The following is an 18,924-nucleotide window of genomic DNA, read 5'->3' as shown; positions in this document are numbered from 1 at the left end:
ACCATACCGAGGAAAAGGCAGGTCACACACTTGCATGTCCAGACCCATCCATCTCATGTCTATCTCCCCCTCAGGCACTCTCTCCAAATGTTGCCTCTTTGACGAGTCTTCTCTGACCCCACCTCCCGGGTCACTATCATTGCACTCAGTTTATATCCTTATTATTCATCAAGCTTCTTAATCATCATGAGCATCTGTTTCCCTATCTATCAAATAGAAACCTTGCAAGAATTGTAGTGACATTTAAGTGAGATAATTTGTGTTAAATGAGATAATATGTAAATATATAAATATGCCTGGTACAAAATAAGTGCTAAATAATTGCCAACCATAATTATTATTATTCTTCCTTCCTAATAACTCCATGCTAAGTGTTTGTTTTTAGCTTCATAACATCACTTTGAGATCTCTCAAAATTCCCCTGTAAATAGTAGGTAAATACTTGTAAATACTTGAAGATGATAAAATATACACCAATATCTAGGGAAAACCAGATTATTTCTTAATGTAACAAGAAAACGGGTTATTAATCTCTTTCTATGATGAAGATATTATTTATCATGTATATATATATAATAAACATATTAGTAGTTTATTAAAAATGAGTAGTAGAGTTTTCCCCTGTTTAAATATTTATGTTTGCCAATTCTTAAAAGAGGATTTGGATAGCACTAACTTGTGCTTTGAAATTAATCTTTAAAATACTGGCTGTCAGTAAAGAAACAAACTCAGTCAAGCATTCTGAAAAGTTTGAAAAACACATGCCCATCCCCAAACTTGACACCGTTCTTGTGGGTCACTGAGTGCTTTACTTGTGAATATACATGATTTCTCAAGCAAATCCACATGGAATCACAGCCCGCAATCTGCTATTTAATACAAGTCTAAATATATTATAATTAAGAGCTAACAAAAATTCCAAAAAACTAAAGAGGAACATATATCTACACACACATTTTTTATAAATACACACGTGCCCTCCTACACACACATAATCTATGCATGCCATAACAAAATCAAACCAAACCAAATGTAGAGGGTCCACCTCATACTTTTAACACATAGTGATGTAGCCCGAGAGTCCCTGGGCTAGCGGAGCAGCACTGCAACAACTAGCTTCTCAGAGGGCAAGGAAGCAAAACAGAGGATTTGAAAGCAACATTTGGGAATCTGCATTTTTCAAACCAATTACTAAAAATAGAATCTTTTTATACATTGCTCTCTTCTCCCTGCTCACAATAGCCTTAGAGGCAGTTATCTTCAGCCTCCATTTGAAATATTTAAGTTGTTATAAAACGATGAGAGTCAGAGCTGTGCAGAATACATGAGCCAGTATTTACAGTATTTATATGAGCAAACCATCCACGAGGGTGGGGGGCTGATGAGGAGTCCATTCCTTAGCAGGAGTTAAATCTCACCATGATAACTTTGATGAAAACATCTCTCTTTCTCTTATACTTTGGGGAAAATTAGCTTTTCTGTTCTAACTATGCTTTATTTACATGCCCTTAAATTGCTTATTTAACAATACTCTTAAAAACTACACTTTTTAAAAATTTTCAAGTCATATATTTTCACACAGACAAGTTCTTGTCATTTTCAATACAAAAAGGTATAATTAAGTAGGTTCTGAAAAGATGTTTGTCCAGAAAACGAAAAGTGCTAAGAAGTCAAATAGTGACATGTAAAACAGTCATAAAGCGGTATTAATTGATGTCAAAAAAAAAACCCCATGCACTGAGGTTAATGAAGCAGCAAATGCTACTATCTGACATTCTACCAAAAAAAAAAAGAAAAAGGAGGATTTGTCCAGTGATACTTTGCAAATTTCTTTCACAAATTCACTTTGCATTGCTTTTCTTCTTTTTTTTTCTTTTTTGAGGTCTTAATTATATAAAGACCAGTATGATTTGCATGTAGTCATTTTGAATAATACACATTCTTTTTCCCATATTTTTCCTCCCTCATCTCCTTTGTGACTCTCATATTTTTGTGTATTTCTTCTGTTGTAATGAGATGAATGCCTAATTGTTCTCCCATAAGAGCAATGACATGTTAATGAGAGTATGCTAAATATAAAAGTATGCGTGAAAAAATGTTCTTTCTGTGGAATATGGCGAGTCAGAAGGGCAGTCCCTGTTAGGTACAGGGGAGAAATTCTGGTTCTGGTTTCAGGAGAGCAAAACTGGCATTTTCAATTCCTTGCAATCTATCAGAGGCCATTTTGCATGGCCATAGAAGGCGCCTGATAAGGCCACGGTTGAAAATGGACTCCTTGGGCAGAATTTCTGATACACGATGACAATGGAGTAGTCTGCACACTTAATAGCATGAAATTTGGGGAAGAATTGGCAGCCAAATGTGTATCTAAGAAAGCCCATCCTAATTTGAGGACAGGTTTTGTTAATAAACCAGGATGTAAAGGTTCACCTTCCCCTTCCAAAATAAAAAATAATGGCAATGGCAATAAAATGCCTTTGGTTAAGCTCTGCTTGCATTAAAGCATTGCCCACAGCACCATGTCTTTTATGCTGGTGGATAGCCATGCTTCAACTCCTCAAGATCTTAAGCAACACACATTTAACAGCATGACATGTTAAAGGAAGAACAAATTTCTTTTCTTCACACCAGATGGGAATAAGAAACGTGAGTGTTGTGCACAATGAAACAATATCTATAAGTCTAGCATTTTATCATCCTATTTCAGACTATAAAATTAGAAGATTCGTCAGTTACACCACCTCTCGTGAAATACACCTGCTGAGGGACAGGGTCCCTGTGGGAAGATGGGTACAGATAACACATTCAGAGGGGTGAAATCATCCATCAGTGAGCACCAAGGAATTAGCAGGTGCTGTGACCCTCGTAGCAGCTGCGCTTGCGTGATGCTGTGGGATGTCAGGAGAGTGCCAGGAAACAGAATTATTAGGAATTCGCTTATTACCAACTCCGTAACTCATGGGCCTTATGGAGATCTGATTTCATGCTTTCTCTACATGCAAAGATATTCCCAAACAGTATTAAGGTAATATTCAAAATTGACTAAAAAATATTTTCCTATTATTAGGATGCTATTTTCTTAGGGGGATAAAATAGGCAGTTTTTCACCTATTTCTTCTGTTCTTCTTTTTCCCAGTTTCTAATTCTAACTCACATCCACACGCTGTCCTCATGATTTAACAATGACACATAAGTTTTGTAAGGTGTTGAAAATTTTTAGAGCACTTCCGCCTTCATTATTTCGTATGATTCTTGAGAACCCAGGGAGGTTGGAGCAGAAATGGCTTAATGACTTGACCTAGAGCTGGGATGAAAACACAGATATTCTGAATACCTTTCCAGGATTTTTTTTTCTGTCTCTCAGTGTGCTATCCTACAACATTTTTTTTATTGTTCCAGTGATATTAACAAACTAGGGAAAATACGTGTCAGAGATTCTTTGTTTTCTGTATTCTTTTTTCTTTTTCTTTTTGACAGAATACCTGTAGAACCCAAGGAAAATAACATAGACTTCTCTGGCCATTTCCTCTCTATTTGAGTCGTATTAGATTGGCATTGTACCTAAATCAGGCCTGGAAAGTTTACCCTGACTTGCCTGGTTGGGAACACACACAAATACATTGACCATACATATAAAAACTACTCCAAAACCTAGTAGCTTAAAAAAAACAACAAGCGTTTAATATCTTTGCCAGTTTCTCTGGGCAGTTTGACTCAGAGGAGTCACTCATGAAATTGCAGTCAAGTATCAGTCAGAGTTGCAATTATCTAAAGACAAGAGGACCAGCTTCCAAGATGGCTCACTCACATGACTGTCAAGTCGATGCTGCCTATTGGGAGGCCTTGGGTCCTCTCCATCTGAGCCTCTCCCAGTGCTGCTTCAGTGCCCTCACAACCAGAACAAGCAACCCATGAAAGCAAGTGGAAGCTACAACGCCATTTATGACCCAGCCCCCAAAGCCATACGCTGTCTCATTCTTTTCTCCTGGGAACTCTCTCTCCAATGCATGGCTACCATGGGAACCACCCTGCACTTATATGTCCCTGACTTTCAAACCATAGTTTGTTGGTTCAGGAGTAAGCAACTGACCCAAGAGGAAGGGGATTGAAAATAGCATCCCCCAGGCTATACTTGATTGGTCCAAGTGGGACACCTGAGGCCAATATACTCATTCCCTGGAATGTTGAACTTGAGATCAAAACGAACTTGAGGGAAGTCTCTCTTCTTCTAGTGGTTGAAATGTAGACTATAAAACTCCTTCACATAGAGGAGCTTGTCAATAGTAAGAAAGAATGTCATAGTGAGCAAAGCAAAGATTAGTGAAGAAGAAAGACAAGCTCCTGCCTCCAGGTGAGCCTCTACCCTTCTCACAGCTTAGTTTGTGCCCTCTACAACCCTTTGAATTCTGTGAACCAATAAATTCCCCCTTATGAATAAACAAATCTAACAGAGTTGCAAAATTGTTCACACTACAACTCCGGTGCAGAAAAAAATATAAATTTTGTCTGGTCTTAGTGGGGAGAAAATGTACTTGACTTTCTCTAATCTGGGATAATTGTTCAATCTCTCCTATACTTGCAAGCCCCTCTCCTAATGGTATTGGGTTGAATAAAGGAGAGAGCTCACATGGCCTTGGGGCTCTGGAGCACAGAGTTTCTTAGAGTTCCACAGCTCCTCTGGCCTCTGGTCGGATGTCCCTGGTCCACCTTATCACTGCTTACTCTGACAACAGTCACAGCTGCAGCCCTGGAGCACATAACTCACGACCTAGCCTCTTTCTGCTTGCCCTCCTGTAGTGCACCCCTCCTCACACTCTACCCGCACCCATGACAAGGCCTCCCCGCAGCCCTTGCTGGCCATAGAACACATTGAGACTCTGCTGCATTCTCCTTGAGACCTCCTGGACCAGGGGGTCTCCCCACAACCCCTGCAGCCTCCTGGGGTATCAAACAGAAAACTGTCATTCTCAGCGCTTCCCTTGACTTACCTAACATTCCTGCCCCTCTCGGGCACATGTCCAGCCTGGTCTTTTCTCTCCTTCCCACTTTCGACCTGCAGCAGGAAGGAGTGGATTCTCCATCTCTCTTCCACTTGAGGCTCCCCTCACATAAAACTCTAAGATCTCTTCCCCAAGCCTGACTTTCAAGCCTGTTATGCCACCAAAATGGTGACGAGTTGTCTTCCTCTTATCCTGGGACAATAAAGAAAGGCTTTAAGGGGATCAAGGACTTGAGAGGAACGTTTAAACAGATAAGCTTAACATGTGTTTAAAAAAAAAACAACAGCTTCTTTAGGCAAGTGTGAGTTCTATAACATAAACCCAGGGTCCTAACTAATGCTGCGAGGTAGGAATAAAACAGTCAAGTGACATTCATTCAGTCACTCAATTAGTCAGCCATCTATTGAGCAGTTACTAAATCCAGGAACTCGGAGCACAACTCATCTCCCATCAAGTTGTTCATGATCTAGAAAAAGAAACAGATACTTATTAAAAAAAAGAAAAAGAAAAATCCAATGAATTCATTATGTTTCCTAAGAGAAGGGTGATCAAAAGGCACCCCACAGAAGGGCAAGTGACTAATTCTATCAGGGATGAGTGGGGGCCCCTTCACAGTGTTGAGAGAAGGTGGCTTGGCTCTGTAACCTGCGAAGCTATTCCCTTCCCAGGTTGCTGATTCAATTTACTAAATTTAAATCTTTGAACAAGGCGCTTCATAAGACTGAATCCTAAATGGGACTGGGATCATAAAAGATTATATCATGCCTCGTGTTTGGACTGTACCAACGTATAAATGCACAGCACGGTTCTACCCATGATCCTTGTTTTTGTTTACTTCAATATAAAATGCAAGTGAAATTATACTAGAACGTGTTGGCAAGGACTCAGGGACACAGGCGCACCCACACGCTGCTGGGGAACTCTGGTGTGGTTCTCCTCCTAGAAGCTCCAGGAGCCCCTGCACTCCCCCTTATATGACGTTCAACACTGCTGTTTACATGTTTAATGGCTGTCTCTATGAAGACATGGTTTGTGTCATCTTTTTCACTGCTTATATCCCCATTTTATAGCACGATCGTGGCCATAAACTGAATACTCACTTAGTAAAAATGTGTTGAATGCATGATGAATGAACACAACTTTTTAGGATGGCATTTGGTTACATGTATCAAAATTTCTTAATTCTCCTTAGGGATTTATCCTAAGTAAATAATAATGGATGTACGCACATAATTAAGGACAATGTGGTTTATACCAAGAGAGAGCCAGAAACAACTTAAATGTCCAACAATGGAGTCTTGTTTATATAAATTATGGTACCATCTTAGAAACAGCTACTATGCGGCCATTAAAATATAATAAAATTATCACATTTTGGTAAATCTGTGTTGCTGTGTGTGTATGTGTAAATGTACATGTAAAGAAAAGAGACAAAAGATTGCTCACTCATATGTTAATTGTAGTTACTTCAGGTGGAAAGTTTTCAGTTCACTCATTATTATCTTATTTTTGTTTATTTTTATTTTACCAATGTTCTAAAATGACATATATTTCTTTTCTTGTGACAGTAAAGCAACAATGACAAAAAACAGATTAACAATCTCTCAGCATGTGCCCCAGAAAGCTAGTTAACTGAACTCAAACTCATCACTCTGTCCTCATTTTCAGCAAGGGTCCCCCCATCTCCCATAGGAAAGTTATATTCAAGGTACTTATGACAAGATTTACACCATCTACTCTCCTTCCATCCTGCTCGCCAGAAGATGCCACGTTGAGTGGCAATATATTAAGCAAGGTCCAAGCAAGTCTTCAATAAAGCATTCCTTTATTGATGTCAATACTGATCTGGGCTCAGCCAACCCTAATATCCCTTGTGCACACAACTACCAAAACTCAAATGGGCCTTACTGCTAACAGGAATTCAAAAGAAATGAAAACACTAGCACTGGTGCATCCCACCTCCAGCGTGCCTGTTCCACAGGTCTATTGACCTAAATCTGTAGCCCACTCTTCCTAAGTCATTTCAAGGTGGGTTGGCACCCATAGCCTCCACAAATTCCCCGAAGATCTGTAATGGGTCCAGGCATTGGGTATATAGGCTAAGAGTTCAGAGTGTTTTCCAAAGCCACAAACATCACTACCAGGCTGTTCTTCCTGACTGCATCCGGAGAGATGTAGGAGGAAGGAGAAGGGGAATTTCCTCAGCAAAGGAGTAATTGCCTCAGGTACAGCCATAGATAAGGGAAGTGCCATGTGCAGCCCCTTCAAAGTCCGTTTGAATCTCTCCTAAGCCTCACCATCACTGCTCTCTCCCCAGCCTAATTTATCTGCATATTTCACCTCACCCCGACCTCAACGAGTTATAACTTAGGAATTCATTTTTTGAGTCTGTGCCTTCTTCTGTGAAAGCACTTTTAACTCATATTTTTCTAAGGGATTCATTTTTTAAAAATGAAAATTAGTAATAAAATGATTACTAATGAAATGATTGCTTGTCTAGGTGGTAGAAATGAAATGCCCCAACAAATCCTACAGATAATTGTTCCTTCGGTGATGTTTACCATCATTACCTATCCCGAAATTCAGACACTACAGCTTTCACCCCCAAAACAGAGCAACACTATTAATCTGATTTAAAAGGAACCGTTTATACTTACAAATTGCCTTCATCTTAGGTTGATCAAAGCATTCCACTGATGATAACTCATTCTGATTCACTAGAATTTTTGCCATTGCTCATTGTTATCAAACTAAGTGCTTTAATCTTGATTGTTTTGTTTTTTTAAAAAACTGAATGAGGCTTGGGAGTCAAGATGGCGGCGTAGGCAGACTCTGAACTCACCTCCTCCCGTGGACACAGCCAATTTACAACTACTTGTGGAAAAATTACCCCTGAGACAGAACTGAAAACTGGATGAGAGGAACTCCTGCAACAACGGACAATCCTAACTGGGGTAGAAGAGGCAGAGACTCCCTTCTGGAGAGGAAAAACGCCACCTTCACAAGCCGCCAGCTTCACGGCCGCCGGGAGCAGCTCACAGGTACGCAGCCTCCCTGGAGGCGCGGGGCCCTGAGCCGGGGAGCGCCCCCACTGTGAGCATTTTGTGGACCCAGCACAATTGAGACCAGCAGCATAATATCTGACTTTGCCTGCTACTAAAGCATTGGGTAGCACCCCCAGAAAACCCGGTTCACAAAGAAACTAAAACTGGCTCTTAAAGGGCCCGTGCACAAACTCACCCGTTCCAGAAAGCATCCTAAAATCACCAGAAAGAAAGGTGCACGGTGCTTCGGTGACAAGAGACTCACCTAATAGGCCCTGAGTGCATCTCGGTGAGGGGTGAGACCTCTCCAGGGACTGGGACATTGGCGGCGGCCATTGTTGTGGCCTGGTGTGAGCGTGCTGACACAGACGCCATTGGAGTTCTCCCTGAGACCTGCTAGCCCAGGGTCTGCCCCACCCGCTAGAGCACCGATTTAATCCAGCTCAGCCAGGGCAGGCAGCCCACCCTAGAGACTAGCCCCACCCAACAACAAGCCCTCAGGCAACGTGTGGGCCTGCAGAGATTGGTGACTGGATTCTCTGCAGCCTGGCAACTGAGCTGACTTGAGCGGGGCAGGGTGTGCAGAAGGAGCGGGTGGAGAGTGTGGGGCGGTGGCAGAGTGTGTGGGGCTCCCGCCGTGGAGAGACTGGGTCCACTTGGGGAGGTCGGGGCGCTCACACGGGGCAGGACTGTGTTGACTGTGTGTGTGGACCTGTGGGCGGCAGGGCTTCTCAGCCACAGAAGACTTGTACTTCTCAAAGACCCACATAGGAGGTTTGCTCCACCTTCCAAAACCTGAAACAATTGGGTGCTCCTGTGCCTGAGGCCAGCCCCACCCAGCTGCAATCCTCAGAGAGCTGACAAGACACCTAATAGGCTAGAGGCTTACAGCAATTGTAAGGCCCTGAGCCTAACAACCTGCCACGGTGGGGGCCTACTCACTTAAAAGAAATACTGCAACACAAATGTGGTATTAGAACTTGCAGCCAACTGTGCTGGGGCTCCTCACAGCTGATAAAGAGACTGAAGGGCCCACAACAACTACAAGCAGCTGAGCATTACAACAGCTGGCCAGGAGCATAACTCGGCCTCCCTGGGCGCCTACAGGGAGAGCAAACAGGCCACAGCAGAAGGATACACGTAGCCCACTTAGGGGTCACCCCTGGAACATTGAGAACTGAGGGAAGCACACTGGAAGCCTCCTAAGCCATCACTTACATAAGGTCACCTATCCAAGAGCAGGAGACGTAGCTGACCTACCTAATACGTAGACACAAGCACAGGGAAAGAGGCAAAATGAAGAGGCAAAAGAATACATTCCAAGTAAGGGAACAGGACAAAACCCCAGAAAAGGAACTTAGTGAAACAGAAATGAGCAACCTACCCGACAGAGAGTTCAAACTAAGAGTGTTAAGGATGCTCACTGATCTGGGGAGAAGAATAGATGGACTCAGTGAGAATGTCAACAAAGAAATGGAAGATATAAAAAAGAACCAAGCAGAAATGAAGAATACAATACTGGAAATGAAAAACTCATTAGAGGGACTCAAAAGCAGAGTAGAGGATACAGAAGAACGGATCTGTGAGCTGGAAGAAAGACTAGAAGAAATTACCCAAGGTGAACAGGTAAAAGAGAAAAGAATTAAAAAGAGTGAGGACAGTCTAAGGGACCTCTGGGACAACATCAAGCGCACTAACATCCGTGTTATAGGTGTCCCGGAAGGAGAAGAGCGAGACAAGGGGGCAGAGAATCTATTTCAAGAAATAATAGATGAAAACTTCCCTAACCTAAGGAAGGAAACAGACATCCAGGTACAGGAGGCACAGAGAGCCCCAAACAAGATAAACCCAAAGAGGCCCACACCAAGACACATCATAATCAGAATGTCCAGAATTAAAGATAAAGAGAGAATCCTAAAAGCTGCAAGAGAATGTCAAGTTACATACAAAGGAAACCCCATAAGGCTATCAGCTGACTTCTCAGCAGAAACCTTACAGGCTAGAAGAGAATGGCATGATATATTTAAAGTGCTAAAAGGAAAAAACTTACAGCCAAGAATACTCTACCCAGCAAGGTTATCGTTCAAAATGGAAGGAGAGATCAAAATTTTCCCAGATAAGCAAAAATTAAAGGAGTTTGTCACCAAGAAACCAGTGTTACAAGAAATGTTAAAGGGACTGATTTAAGGGGAAAAGAGAAGACCACAAATAGGAAAAATTATCTATTTCCACGATTAGAACGTAATGGATACAAATGCACAAAAAGAGGTTGGATATGATATCAAAAACATAAAAGGAGGGAGGAGGGTAGTTAAAGAGTACAGCTTTCAGACAGAGGTCAAACTAAAGTGACCATCAATCCTGTATAGAAGAAGAAAGGAACAGAGAAGGACTACTAAAACACTGAGGAAAAAAAAAAAAAAAGTTAAAAATGGCAGTAAGTACATACTTATCAATAGCTACTTTAAATGTCAATGGACTAAATGCTCCAATTAAAAGGCATAGGGTGGCTGACTGGATAAAAAAACAAGACCCATATATATGCTGCATACAAGAGACACACTTCAGACCTAAAGACACTCACAAACTGAAAGTGAAGGGATGGAAAAAGATACTCCACGCAAATGGCAATGAAAAGAAAGCTGGGGTAGCAGTACTCATATCAGACAAAATAGACTTTAAAACAAAAACTGTAAAACGAGACAAAGAAGGGCATTACATAATGATCAAGGGAACAATCCAACAAGAGGATATAACACTTGTAAATATCTACGCACCCAATGTAGGTGCACCTAAATATATAAAGCAATTATTAACAGACATAAAAACAGAAATAGACAGTAACACAATAATAGTAGGGGACTTTAACACTCCACTTACACCAACGGATAGGTCATCCAAACAGAAGATCAATAAGGAAACATTGGCCTTAAACGACACACTAGAACAGATGGACCTAGTAGATATATACAGAGCATTCCATCCAAAAACCGAAGAATACACGTTCTTTTCAAATGCACATGGAACGTTCTCCAGGATTGATCACATATTAGGCCACAAAACAAGTCTCCATAAATTTAAGAAGATTGAAATAATACCAAGCATCTTTTCTGACCACAAAGGCATGAAACTAGAAATCAACTATAGGAAGAAAATCAGAAAAGTCACAAATACATGGAGATTAAACAAAATGCTACTGAACAACGACTGGGTTAATGAAGAAATCAAAGAAGAAATCAAAAAATACCTGGAGACAAATGAAAATGAAAATACGACATACCAGAATTTATGGGATACAGCAAAAGCGGTTCTAAGAGGGAAGTTTATAGCAATACAGGCCTATCTCAACAAACAAGAAAAATCTCAAATAAACAATCTAACAATGCACCTAAAGGAACTGGAAAAAGAAGAACAAACAAAGCCCAAAATCAGTAGAAGAAGGGAAATAATAAAAATCAGAGCAGAAATAAATGAAATAGAGACCAAAAAACAATAGAAAAATTAATAAAACCAAGAGCTGGTTCTTTGAAAAGATCAACAAAATAGACAAACCTTTAGCTAGACTCACCAAGAAAAAAAGAGAGAAGGCACAAATAAGTAAAATCAGAAATGAAAGAGGAGAGGTTACAACAGACACCTCAGAAATACAAAAGATTATAAGAGAATACTATGAAAAACTATATGCCAACCAATTCGACAATCTGGAAGAAATGGATAAATTTTTAGAATCATACAATCTTCCAAAACTGGATCAAGAAGAAGTAGAGAATTTGAATAGACCAATCACCAGTAAGGAGATCGAAACAGTAATCAAAAACCTCCCCAAAAATAAAAGTCCAGGACCAGACGGCTTCCCTGGTGAATTCTACCAAACATTCAAAGAAGACTTAATACCTATCCTTCTCAAACTCTTCCAAAATTGAGGAGGGAAGCTCCTAACTCATTCTACAAGCTGACATTACCCTGATACCAAAACCAGACAAGGACAACACAAAAAAGAAAATTACAGGCCAATATCACTGATGAACATCGATGCGAAAATCCTCAACAAAATACTAGCAAATCGCATACAACAATACGTTAAAAGATTATACACCATGATCAAGTGGGATTTATTCCAGGTATGCAGGGATGGTTTAACATTCGCAAATCAATCAACGTAATACACCACATTAATAAAATGAAGAACAAAAATCACATGATCATCTCAATAGATGCAGAGAAAGCATTTGACAAGATCCAGCATCCATTTATGATAAAAACTCTGAATAAAATGGGTATAGAAGGAAAGTACCTCAACATAATAAAGACCATATATGAGAAACCCACAGCTAATATCATCCTCAATGGTGAAAAACTGAAAGCTATCCCTCTAAGAACAGGAACCAGACAAGGATGCCCACTCTCACCACTCCTATTTAACATAGTATTGGAAGTCCTAGCCAGAGCAATCAGGCAAGAGAAAGAAATAAAAGGGATCCAAATTGGAAAGGAAGAAGTGAAACTGTCACTATTTGCAGATGACATGATTTTATATATAGAAAACCCTAAAGAATCCACCAGAAAACTTTTAGAAGTAATAAACGAATATGGGAAAGTTGCAGGATACAAAATCAACATACAAAAATCAGTTGCATTTCTGTACACTAACAACGAAGTAGCAGAAAGAGAAATTAAGAATACCATCCCATTTACAATTGCAACAAAAAGAATAAAATACCTAGGAATAAACTTAACCAAAGAGGTGAAAGATCTGTACACTGAAAACTATAGAACATTTCTGAAAGAAATTGAAGAAGACACAAAGAAATGGAAAGATATTCTGTGCTCTTGGATTGGAAGAATTAACATAGTTAAGATGTCCATACTTCCTAAAGCCATCTATAGATTCAATGCAATCCCTATCAAAGTTCCAACAACATTTTTCACAGAAATAGAACAAAGAATCCTAAAATTTATATGGAACAACAAAAGACCCTGAATAGCTAAAGGAATCCTGAGAAAAAAGAACAAAGCTGGAGGTATCACACTCCCTGATTTCAAAATATACTACAAAGCTATAGTAACCAAAACAGCATGGTACTGGCACAAAAACAGACACACAGATCAATGGAATAGAATCGAAAGCCCAGAAATAAACCCACACATCTATGGACAGCTAATCTTTGACAAAGGAGCCAAGAACATACAATGGGGAAAAGAAAGTCTCTTCAACAAATGGTGTTGGGAAAACTGGATAGCCATATGCAAAAAATGAAAGTAGACTCTTACCTTACACCATACACAAAAATTAACTCCAAATGGATTAAAGACTTGAATGTAAGACCTGAAACTGTGAAAGTTCTAGAAGAAAACATAGGCAGTACGCTCTTCGACATCAGTCTTAGCAACATCTTTTCAAACACCACATCTGACCGGGCAAGAGAAACAATAGAAAAAATAAACAAATGGGACTACATCAAACTAAAAAGCTTCTGCACAGCAAAGGAAACCATCAACAAAACGAAAAGACAACCTAATAATTGGGAGAAGATATTTGCAAACCATACATCTGATAAGGGCTTAATCTCCAAAATATATAAAGAACTCATGCATCTCAACAACAAAAAAACTACCAACCCAATTAAAAAATGGGCAAAAGACCTGAACAGACATTTTTCCAAAGAAGATATACAGATGGCCAACAGACACATGAAAAGATGTTCAAAATCACTAACTATCAGGGAAATGCAAATCAAAACTACAATGAGATATCACCTCACGCCCGTCAGAATGGCTATAATTAACAAGACAGGAAACAACATGTGTTGGAGAGGATGTGGAGAGAAGGGAACTCTCATACACTGCTGGTGGGAGTGCAAACTGGTGCAGCCACTATGGAAAACAGTATGGAGATTCCTCAAAAAATCAAGGATAGAACTACCATATGATCCAGCTATTCCACTGTTGGGTATTTATCCAAAGAACTTGAAAACACCAATTTGCAAAGGTACATGCACCCCTGTGTTCATTGCAGCCTTATTCACAATAGCCGAGACTTGGAAGCAACCTAAGTGCCCATCAAGGGACGAATGGATAAAAAAGCTGTGGTATATATACACAATGGAATACTACTCAGCCATAAGAAACGATGAAATCCAGCCATTTGTGACAACATGGATGGACATTGAGGGCATGATGCAAAGTGAAATAAGTCAGAGGGAGAAGGTCAAATACCGTATGATTTCCTTCAGTAAGTAGTAGATAATAACAACAATAAACAAACACATAGGGACAGAGATTGGATTGGTGGTTACCAGAGGGGAAGGGGGGAGGGAGGAGGGTGAAAGGGATAGTTGGGTACATGTGTGTGGTGATGGGTTGTAATTAGTGTTTTGGTGGTGAACATGATGTAATCTATGCAGAGATAGAGGTACAATGATGTACACCTGAAATTTTTACAATGTTATAAACCAATGTTACTGCAATAAACAAAAAATTAAAAAAAAAAAAAAAAAAACTGAATGACAAATTGGGTTGTCATGCAAAAGTTACTTAAGAATTTATTCTTTTCATACTTAGTTTCCAAGTTGATAATCCCTTTTGCCAGGGTTCTCATTACAATTCTCTTGATGGGGCCAGGGCTCATGAAAACTTGTGCAAAGAAAATATAACATGGTTTAGTAAGGGAAGAAGAAAAGAAGGAAGAGGAGGTTACTAAATTAAAATCTGCTGTGAAAGCCTTAGATATGGATTCCAAGCCAGTCTCTTTAATAGAAAATGACTGACTTCTCTACATAGACTCTAAGATGCCTTCTCAGACTAAAAGACAAAAGTATAGAAATTTTCTCCCAACTTAACCTCACATACTTTTTTACCTTGCAAACTCACTTGATGCATGATTGCCCAGCTGCTGTCGGCCTGTCTCACACAAATTATTTTGTATCGTCTGCAAAGAAAGGGCTCATGACTTTCTGTGTGTTCAGTCTACCCCAAAACGCTCTCAGAGCAGTGCCCAGTTCTCCAGGAGCTTGACTAAGTAAACACTGAATTGAAAAGTACAGACTAGAAAAATTACTTCTTTCCAACACAAATAAAAATAAGCCTCTAGAATTCAGTGCATTTATTCTGCCCCTTACAAAACCTAAAGTGATTCCCTTTTCCAAAATAATAACCACACTTTCATACCATGGCTCAAATTCTTTCTTAGAAATTGGCTGCCCATTCAGCTACATTTGGGGATTCTGAGTGATAAGGAGGGAATTGGACTCTCCTTCTGGGCTGAAAGACACTCATTAGTATGAGCATGGAGCACAAACAGCTTCCTTGTTCTTCTGTCTGGGTTTCCTGACACAGCCTGGCCAGACCTAGGAAAGGCCTCAGTTTCCATCACATCTTGTTATTAAATGAGCCCAGATCAAGAAATGCCCTTTAACACATTGATTGCTGCAGCCCTAGAGAAATCTCCATAGCTGGACAATTTTTGGATCAGCCCAATTAATCAAGTCTCCAATTCCTTCAGTCTCAAAATGTGTAGTGACAGCAGCTATTAATATTGTTTTACTAATAATTTTATATTGATATATTGATTTAAAACTTTAAAAATCTTTCCAAGGCATTCTATTAATTTGCTAGGGCTGCCATAACAAACTGACACAGACTGGGTGACTTGAACAGCAGAAATTTATTTTCTCACAATTCTGGATGCTAGAAGTCCAAGATCAAGGTGTGCATAGTTGGTTTCTTCTAAGTCCTCCTTGTCTTGTAGATGATCTTCTTCCTCAGGTGTCTTCACAAGGTCTTCCATTCACGCAGGTCTGTGTCCTGATCTCTTCTTCTTACAAGGACAACAGTCATATTGGTTTAAGGCCCACCCATCGGACCTCATTTTACCTTAATTACCACTTTAAAGATCCCATCTCCAAGTATAGTCACATTCTGAGGTACTGGAGGTTAGGACTTCAACATATGAATTTGGGGAGGAGGGGACACAATTCAGCTCATAATAGGCATGATTTCATTTACAGGTTAGGAACCTAAAATTTTAAAAAGAAAACTGTATTACCAAGCTCACTCAGCCATTAGGTGGTGTAGCCAAAATTAGACCCCTAGGGCTCTGGTTCCAAATTCCTTGCTCTATCCATTACAACCTGCTGCCATTCTAATAACTGGCTTGTGTTTAACTGTTTAATATTTACATATAATACATTATCTCATTGAATCTCCTGAGGGGAACAAATCAGATATTATCCAAGGAACCACTTGGCCATCTTTTATACATCTCTACTTTGAAAAACCTGGGAGCAGAAGAAGAGGTTCTTCCAGAATTCTCCAGCAGCTAACTCCTTACCGATAACCTTTCCTCACTAGCCAAATCTTTACATTGGTGATTCAGTAAAGGGCCACTTGACTCTCAAAAGTGTCCCAAATTTTGGCTGCAGCTCAGAAGCAAATTTGTTCAAAGGAGCAGGATAGGGATTCATCACCAGCGTTGATCCCAACTGGCCTCGGTCAAACCTCAGGTAGTAGCTAAATCTAAGAGTAGAAGGAGGGCTCTAAGGATGAGAACTGAAAGATGTACAGATGTTCCTGAGTCCCTTGCAGAGTCAGCCCAAGATGAAAGAATCTCTTTCCATCATTCCAAAGTACCTAAGTGTCTCTTATGTTTTAAATATCAAGACTACTATTTCCTTGGAAGGTTAGAAAATGTAAGCAAAAGTATTTGAATGCTTATTAACAGTTTCTTCTAAAAACAAACAAAGCAAGATTAAAAGTGTGTTGCTAGTAACTGTGTGTTTGGTGCATTCAAAACTTTTTCTATGTGTGCCTACGCAAAAGTCAAGAGACCTTAATTCAAGTACCTGGGACTAGAGTTAGTGAGGAAATTAGCAGACCTCTCTGGACCTCAATCCTCTCACATGTAAAACACAGGCTGGACTACATGTTCTTTAAGGTTCTGATAACCCTAACTTTATATAGACAAATTCAACTTTCATCTTTCTTTTCAGCTTTGTCTTCACCAATTCCTCAGAGCTGTAGGTGGCGTAAAATGCAAAAGCAAAAATGTTTTTCCCTAGTCCTGACTAAGTCAATGTTGTCCTCCCACTTCACCTGAATCTCCCGTGTCACTCACTGGGGCAACAGGGACTGACCTAGCAATGTGGAACAAGGGATAGGATGCTTCGGGAACAAGGGCTGACAGTGAGTGCTCACACAAAATGCTCAGAGAAAAGGTGGCTGAACCAGAGACCATGCAGGGATCTGATACCCAGTTTAGGAAAGACACAAATCCAGGAGGAGCCGGGAGCAGCAACGTCCAGATTTGGATCCACATATTTATAAGTAGGAAAATACAAACAAGCCAAAGGAGGTTGGGATCAAAAGGGATGGGGCAGAAGAGGTGAAGCATGGAGGGCGGTGCTCAGCTGAGTGGAGAGTGTGTGGCACACAAAGTGCACATCACTGCTGTCTTTGCTTTTACCTGGCCGCCTGTGGCAGATTGTACTTTCCAAAGGTGGCTACAGGAATATCTCCTGTTCGTAAGCTTTTCTAGAAATGTGATACTCGCCCATCAAGAGATGGATTCTATTTCCTCTTTTCTTGAGTCTGGGCAGGTTGATGACTTACTGGTAAGGAGTAGTCTATGGTAGAAATTACACTGAGTGGTTTCTGAGACTAAGTCACAAACATTGACTCACGTTGCTCACTGGAGCACTGGCATTAGCCTGAACCACGGAGTAAGCTGTCCAGCTACCTTGTAACTGCTATGTGGTGCAGAAGCCCAAACTAGCCCATGTGAAAAGATTGCATGGAGAAGCATTGGAACTGCATCACGAAGAGAGATGTCCAGCCATCACTCAGCTGTGCTGGCCCCTCTCACTGTTATAGCTCCAACCACCTCTGGCTACAATCACATGAAAGATCCCAGGCCAGCAGCACCCAGCTGAGTCCTTCCTGAATTCCCAACTCACAAAAGTTATGAGATAATAAAATGATTGTTGGTTAAGTCACTAAGTTTTGGGGTGATTTATTACAAACAACAGATAACCCGTAACAGCATCCTTTATTCCCCACCTCCATTCCCCAATTCTCCTTCCAATCTGAGTTAGGTCTACAAATTCAGTCCTTTCCTTTCAATGTAAACATTATACTCTAAACTGAGGCATCCAGAGAAGCTGATCACAAGGTCTTAGTGTCATTTTCTGCTCTCTTCATCAAGAAATAAATAGCCCTAGCATGACCATTTTTTCCTCTTGTTTATATGCACATATTTTTAAGAAGTGAACTGCCCCCGTTGTTTACAATTGCATTCATATTATCCCAAAACAATTGAGAATTCAAAACATGTAATAAAATCAGTGATTTATTGGTCTCAAATCTCTCTCCTCCCAGACTCCATTGAACCAACATATTTTATTGAATTTCTCCTTTGGTGGATGAAATGGTTTGTCTTGTTTTTATCTTTTTGTTTGTTCTTATTTTGGCTATTAAACAGAAATATTTGCCAGTTTGATAACTGACATCTAAAGGTACATCATTAATTAAGAAAATAAAATAATAATGGCTCATCAGTCTAGGAAAAATGCAGAGGAAAAGGGATCAAATTTTATAACATCATAGTCCATGTAGATAGTTGAGCTTGGATGTATTCATCAAATCTATGAATACAGATGGATGCTCTTGAAAGCTAATGTTAAGATAGAGAAATTGTCGCTTATCCTACTTGCTCTTAGGAAAGCGACTGCATGTGTTCAATAAGCAGGGAGTAAGTGGGAGCGGGTTTACAGTGTGACTCCTCCCTATGACATCCCTGATCCATTTTTAGTAAAATCAACTGAAATCATAGGAAGAAAAAATATCATGCCATTCAAACGTATCCACATTAGCTCTTTATAACTGAG

General features: G+C 40.1%; 1 long non-coding RNA gene across 1 annotated transcript in view; it reads right to left on the bottom strand.

Moving 5' to 3' along the window:
- The window catches only part of LOC147916170 (uncharacterized), a 37,597-nt gene extending 29,192 nt beyond the window's left edge, over positions 1–8,405 (bottom strand). Inside the window, exons 1-2 of the long non-coding RNA XR_015553472.1 lie at positions 8,310–8,405; positions 4,989–5,466 (exon numbers count right to left, since the gene is read on the bottom strand). This is a non-coding gene — a long non-coding RNA (uncharacterized LOC147916170). The remainder of the gene's footprint in view (positions 1–4,988; positions 5,467–8,309) is intronic.
- Between the last annotated feature and the right edge of the window lie 10,519 nt (positions 8,406–18,924).

This window comes from Ceratotherium simum, chromosome 10 (genome assembly GCF_057802395.1).
Source record: "Ceratotherium simum simum isolate JZ-2026a chromosome 10, ASM5780239v1, whole genome shotgun sequence".
NCBI lineage: Eukaryota > Metazoa > Chordata > Mammalia > Perissodactyla > Rhinocerotidae > Ceratotherium > Ceratotherium simum.
Note: the sequence above shows the minus strand (reverse complement) of the source record. Positions and strands in the feature narration are given on the sequence as shown.